Source organism: Lissotriton vulgaris, chromosome 1_1 (genome assembly GCF_964263255.1).
Source record: "Lissotriton vulgaris chromosome 1_1, aLisVul1.2, whole genome shotgun sequence".
Taxonomy (NCBI): domain Eukaryota; kingdom Metazoa; phylum Chordata; class Amphibia; order Caudata; family Salamandridae; genus Lissotriton; species Lissotriton vulgaris.
In genome coordinates, this window is record NC_141685.1 from 2,138,968,975 (window position 1) to 2,138,976,080 (window position 7,106).

Sequence of the window (7,106 nt, forward strand, 5' to 3'; positions counted from 1 at the left end):
TCTGGACGTGCTAGGAGCACCAACGCCACTCCAGGGACACCACAGCAGGACACCAAGCACTGAGGCAGGACTGCGAGGACCAGCGCGCCCAGTGGCGCTGATCGGCCGCAGCTGGTCCTCTTCCTGCCCCCTCCACTGTAAAATCACCGCGGTGCGAGTGCTGCCTGGGATTCTACATCGACCCTGTGGGAGTGCTGCTCCCGTTTGCTTGCCTGCTTGTTTGCCCGTTCTCCGGCCACTTCGCCACCACGCCTCGCGGCCTCCGCTCCGCGGGAGCCGCTCGTAGGCGAGAGACTTTTGTTGGGGATCCAGCCCCGGTTTCTGGACGTGCTAGGAGCACCAACGCCACTCCAGGGACACCACAGCAGGACACCAAGCACTGAGGCGGGACTGCGAGGACCAGCGTGCCCAGCGGCGCTGATCGGCCGCAGCTGGTCCTCTTCCCGCCCCCTCCACCGTAAAATCACCGCTGTGCGAGTGCTGCCTGGGATTCTACATCGACCCTGTGGGAGTGCTGCTCCCGTTTGCTTGCCTGCTTGTTTGCCCGTTCTCCGGCCACTTCGCCACCACGCCTCGCGGCCCCCGCTCCGCGGGAGCCGCTCGTAGGCGAGAGACTTTTGTTGGGGATCCAGCCCCGGTTTCTGGACGTGCTAGGAGCACCAACGCCACTCCAGGGACACCACAGCAGGACACCAAGCACTGAGGCGGGACTGCGAGGACCAGCGTGCCCAGCGGCGCTGATCAGCCGCAGCTGGTCCTCTTCCCGCCCCCTCCACCGTAAAATCACCGCGGTGCGAGTGCTGCCTGGGATTCTACATCGACCCTGTGGGAGTGCTGCTCCCGTTTGCTTGCCTGCTTGTTTGCCCGTTCTCCGGCCACTTCGCCACCACGCCTCGCGGCCCCCGCTCCGCGGGAGCCGCTCGTAGGCGAGAGACTTTTGTTGGGGATCCAGCCCCGGTTTCTGGACGTGCTAGGAGCACCAACGCCACTCCAGGGACACCACAGCAGGACACCAAGCACTGAGGCGGGACTGCGAGGACCAGCGTGCCCAGCGGCGCTGATCGGCCGCAGCTGGTCCTCTTCCCGCCCCCTCTACCTGTTCATTTCCCTGATAAGCAGTATCAGCAACGCGCACGCGGGACGCGCGCGGGGCAAAGGCCGGGGAGAAGACCGGGCAAAGAGCGGGCCGTTTGAGGCCGTTCGAGTACGGCAGAGTCCGGCCTAGGCCCACCCCCCCTGGACGATTAGAAGGCCATAGAAAATGCCATTAAGATCAGGGAAGGAACGTACTGTCCAAATCCATACCGCCAAGGGCGTCGTGTCAGGCCCCCTTGACGCTTTCATAACACGGGCCACTGGAATCCTGGAAAAGGAAATTGCCATGGTAGAGAAAAGACTCTCAATAGACCTTATTAGTGGAAAGCGATCATCACTGGGGGCCCTAGCTACATCTATCTCCCCTGCGCCCTCTGCCCCACATGCTGCTTTTAACTGCGTCCATACCACCTCTACGGACGCAATAGTCCATCTAGAAAACATAGGGGGAAGTCCAACAGGGGATACTTCGATGGAGGAAAGGCATAGTATAGACGCTTCCCAATGTAGCCAGGGGGATGGGGATGATGATAATAATTCCTTGATTAGTGGGGGGCCGGATTTTAGCCAGCCTTCTGGATGTCTCCCCCTTAATCACTCTAACATGTCTAACCCTGCCGAAATCACTAACCATCCCATACCCAATCCTGGCCCCAACACTAAGAAGAGAAAGCTGGACTCTAGATTGTCGGGGGAAAGAGACTTAAAATCCTCTAAAGTAAATAAAGCCCAAGATGGTGGGAGACAGGGGTCTGAGCTTCCCCCAAATCCCTTAATACCCTCTGTATTTAATAACATGTTATGTCCTTCCCTTTCGGCTTTGGGCTCTTCAAGTACCTGCCCCATGTGCCTTAATAGTGACGAAGTTTTGTTAGCAAAAATGGAGGCCATGTTTAAAACATTACTCTTACCAGTCCTGGAGCGGACTAGGCTCATGACCTCAAAAATTGATAGTATGGAGGTTTTGATTAACTCAAACCATACGATGCTACAAACACTACTTGGTCCTAATAATACGGGTGCCATTAAAACATCAACATCTACTAAGGCCACTAGTAATAACAATATGGAAAAGGGTAAAACACTTCCTAATAAAACCACAGGAACGAATAGTGCCATGCCTAAAGGGGGCGAAAAACCTAATACTACATCCTCCAAATCAGGTGCTAGCATTCATGCCCAGGCACCAAAGCCCCACCCGAAACCAGCGGCTAAACAAAATACTGGTGGGCGCCAAACTATGGGTCCTCCCCCACAATCTACTTTAAATCTTGCCCCCCCAAGTACCCCAAGAGTCCAACGTACTGCCTCCACCAACCACAGGGAGGGGGAACGTAAAAGACCAACTATCCCTAGTGTTGATTTACCACCTGAAGCAGCCCAACACACCATCGTTTTGACAGGTGTGGCACCATTAAAACCGGGTGCCAGGGAGTCTTATGGCGACCTTCGCAATAAAGTCATTTTTTGGTTGAATAAAAACCGCCCGTTACCCCCCTCCACTCCTACGGAGATATTATACGTGAGGAGAGTAGACTGGGTGGGGCATGAGTCAAAAGACTTGGAAGGAGATTGTATCCTCATCTCGTTTAAAGATTCGTGGGTGGTAGATGCCATCCGACGAGAACCAAGGTTTGCAAGACAGGGGGATGTACAAACACTAGCCTTATCATTTTTTTATCCACACAGGCAAATACCCCCCCAATCCTACCCTTTATTTCCCAAGGGCCCTGCTGCAAGACACCCCCTGGCATTAACTCCGCTTGACTGCCAGCGCCCCTTCCTCTTTAATCACTTTGGCCCCCTCTCTGGTCTTGAGGCCATTGATTGACTCAACGATCCATCTAGTGAGTCTTTGCTTGCTAGCGCAGTAGCCCAAGAGTCCATTGAGCATAGTATGGTGTGCCCAAATCAAATCAGCAATCGAGTAGATGAGGAAGGAGGTCAAGCCTCTCTGTTATCTAGCCCTCTACCATATGCAGCTGTCCAGGGGATCTCGACCAAGGATAACCTCATAGTCCCAGTAGATTGTGCTAAGCACTTAGTGGTTAAAAACGATAAAGGGACGCCTCAGGGTTTTGTACAGCCCTTACAACCTTCGTTGCTGGACAATTTGAAAGACCACTTGAAAATCCTGTCCTGGAACATAGCGGGTATCAAGGCGCGCCTTGCTTCTACTGACTGGTCGAACTTTATGGACAATTATGATATTATCCTGCTGCAGGAAACGTGGGCAACGGAGCCTGTTCACAAGTTGGGTTATATTAACTTTTTTAAACCTGCAACTAAAGGGGGTAAAGGGCGGGCCTCAGGCGGTCTGTTGATTTGGGTGAAACAATCCTTGGGTTTCTATCCAACTGAACTTCCTGTGGAGAACCTGGATCTCCTCTCCATCATAATAAACAAAGGGAATAAGCAAATCATGAACATTGTTAATATCTATGCTAGAGGTCTGCCTGGTGGTCGAAGTCCACCCTTGTTGAACTTTATTGACCATATAACCACGGAAATGGACAGAGGCAATATTACTATTTTTGCTGGTGATCTAAATTGCACCATAGAACCTTTGTTTGATATGGGAGACACTTGGACTATGGCAGACGATTCTGTATGGGGTATCCCGGACTTACAAGTGGTTAAGAGGGCAAAAGCAACAGAGGCGGCAGTATCTTGGATGGCATTTTGCTTACAAAATGGGTTCCGTGCATGTAACGGCCGCTCTGCCTCGGACATCAAAGGAAACTGTACTTTCGACAATGGGCAGAGGCAGAGCCGCATTGATTACATCTTACTGAACATGGAACACTGGTCGTCACTAATTGACATGGCGGTACTACAGCGCCCGGAAAGCGACCACAATCCGTTGTCATTGTCATTGAAGATATCGGGTCTAAATAGAAAGGAGGAGCCAACTGTCACCTACACCGGGGAGGCCCAACTTACCAATGACAGGAGGAGACTGAAGTGGTCCCGGGTCATGGAAGATGAGTGTTTATTGGACAACATTAATGTTGTGGTAGAAAATGCGCTTAATGAAATGTCGCAAATAGATTTGAAGGGGGGATCCTGGTCTAGCTAACAATGTGATGGGAGTACATATTAAATGCTTTGACCATCTAAAAACTCTTCTTTCCCTACCGTGTGGAAGTGCTCCTACTAAAACAAATCCTTTGCCCCAAAAATGGTACAATAGGAAATGTAGGGAGGCACATGCAGCTCTCATTTCAGCCATTAAATCTCGGGATATGGTTGGAGTGAAAGCTGCAAGGCTCAATTACAGGAAAACCCTTAGAGAAGCAAAACGGGAGTGGGAGGATAAGTTCTGGTCAGACCATCTGGAGGCATCTTCCACTAACAACCAAAAAAGGTTTTGGGATTTGGTTAAATGGGGAAAAAACGCGGACTCCTCTACCCCGGGAAATAATGTGCCCCTTGAGGATTGGGTATCATTCTACTCGGCCCAATTTAGAGCTGATGACCACAAAACTACAAATCCCTTAGGCAATGCACTTTTGCTGACCCCTCAAAGTGAAAAACTTACCTTCACAGTTGCTGAGGCCGAGCTGGCCCTTGCATTGACCCTCCGAGGGAAAGCCCCCGGTATGGATCTGATGCCGGCAGATTTATTTAAATCTAATCCCGCCTTGTGGCTCCCTTACATAACCAGGATAGCTAACACCTTGGCCCTTGGAGCCATAGTCCCGAAATCATGGAAGGGGGCCGAAATTGTTCCAATTTATAAAAAGGGCGATAAATCCATCCCAGGCAATTACCGCCCTATTAGTTTGATCGATTCGATCCAAAAGATAGTAGCACGCATGGTCCTGGGACGGGTCCAGGGATGGATTGAAATAGAGAATATCCTGTCACTCATGCAGGCGGGCTTCAGATCGGGAATGAGCACCATTGATCAGGTTTTTAGATTCTGCCTGATCTATTGGAAGGAGGTGTGGCTCGGTGGCGGCACCATCTATGCTGCATTCGTTGATCTGAAGTCCGCCTTCGATTTGGTGCCAAGGGCCAAACTATGGGGTGTTCTGGAAAATCTGGGGTGGCCATCAGAACTATTAGACCTCATTGTTAGACTCCATGAGGACAACTTTGCGAGGGTGAGGTGGGGGGGCCAGGGACAAGTGACGGAGACATTTCCCGTAACTCGAGGTGTCCGCCAGGGGTGTGTCCTGGCCCCAACCCTCTTCCTCCTCTTTATTGATCAAGTTGTCAAGTTTTTCACGGATACCCCCACTGATGCCCCAATGCTGGCTGGGTTGAGGTTTCCCTTACTCATCTTCGCAGATGACACTTTAATCCTCTCAAAAACACGTAGCGGACTTCAGCGGGCTCTCGACCGCTTTGAGGAGTACTGTGTGAAATTCAAGCTGTCTAGACGCATTTCACGTCTTGTGCCCCCATCATAATAATTTTGTTTCAAGCAATGATTACTTGTCTCTACCGGGGCCATTATTTGATGTTGTGAATTCTGTTCAATGCGTCGCCACTGCTGTTGTTTTTAAACACTTGCACACTCACTTGTCACTAATTGTATATAAGCACCTGCACCAAGTGTCACCGGGTTGTCACACGATCCACTCTGTACAGTGCTGCTTTTACTGTACTGATCCTCAACTACCTTTGAAAATAAGACCACTTTCTATGAAAAAATTCCTTGACTCCTTGGTTTTTCCCTTCTCTGTAATGCTTATTGCATACGTCTTCAAAACTGTCACTACATAATACCTGTTGGGAACTGTTCCTATTCACATACTACACCCATCCCAACGTGGTTTATGGGTTCTCTCCTGTTGTTTTCATACAATTGAGGAGTACTGTGCCATCAATAATTTGGTAGTTAACGTGGGGAAAACAAAGTTTATGGTTTTTACAAAAAACCATCCAGTTCGGAGTTCCGTGAAGTTGAATGGAGTAAACCGTGAGCAGGTCGATACCATGACCTACTTAGGGGTTACCCTCGATAGCCGTTTAAGATGGAAGGACCAGATTAATATACAACATCTTAAACTTGCTAGGCTGACTGGTTGCCTCATCAAAGAGCAAAAGGAATCAATTACAAAACGGGTCCTCCCGGCCCTTAAGATCTATGATGTTAAAATCTCTACAGCCATTTTATATGGCGCGGATCTGTGGGGCCACATGGACTTGCTTAATCTGTTTAAAATCCAATGCAGATTCCTTCGTAATTTAGTAGGCCTCCCGCAGTCAACACCCTCGATCCCCCTCTGCTTGGACCTTGGTTCCCCACCCATCAATGAGATGGCTAGATTTAGGCTAGTGGCCCTGTGGAGACGGATATGGACATCTCCAGATCTATCCCTCTTTGCAAAGGGACTGGCCGAAGTTAGGTCTATTAGGGGTTCAGGGAAAATTCCATGGCTTTCTGCTGTTAAATCCATCCTTAATGACAGGGGCTTGGAACACCTTTGGACATCCCCTCAATCCAATGTCTTCCCTTCCAAAGACGAGTTCAAATCCTTGTATTGGGCCACAACCCACCTAAAAAGAGTTCTGCTCTCTAACAAAAACAGCCTTACAGGCAGGTTTTTAACATTCAAACTTGACCTATCGCGAGAGCCATATTGGGATGTAATAACTCGACCGTTAGACAAGAAGCTGTACCATCAGTTTAGAGTGGGCGCTTTGCCCTTGAACGCTTTTCTAAACAAACGGTTTACAGGGTTATCGCCCTATTGTACATGCTGCCCAGGTCATATTGAATCTGAAGGACATTTTCTCTTTGCTTGCCCAAGGTACGGTGCACCCCGAAAGAAATGGCTAAAACCTTTGTTTCAAAAACTACCATTCAAAACATCGATGGAAGCAATATGGGTGCTTAGGACTAACACCTCCGAACTCTTTGTAGTAACTTTGGCAAAATATTTGGGATGGGCTTGGCTCCTAAGGCTAAAAAACAACACGCCTTAGCCCCAAGGACCAAGATGCTCTACAATCGGTCATAATCTGTTTGACTAGGTATCAGCTAACTGTTCCATGAC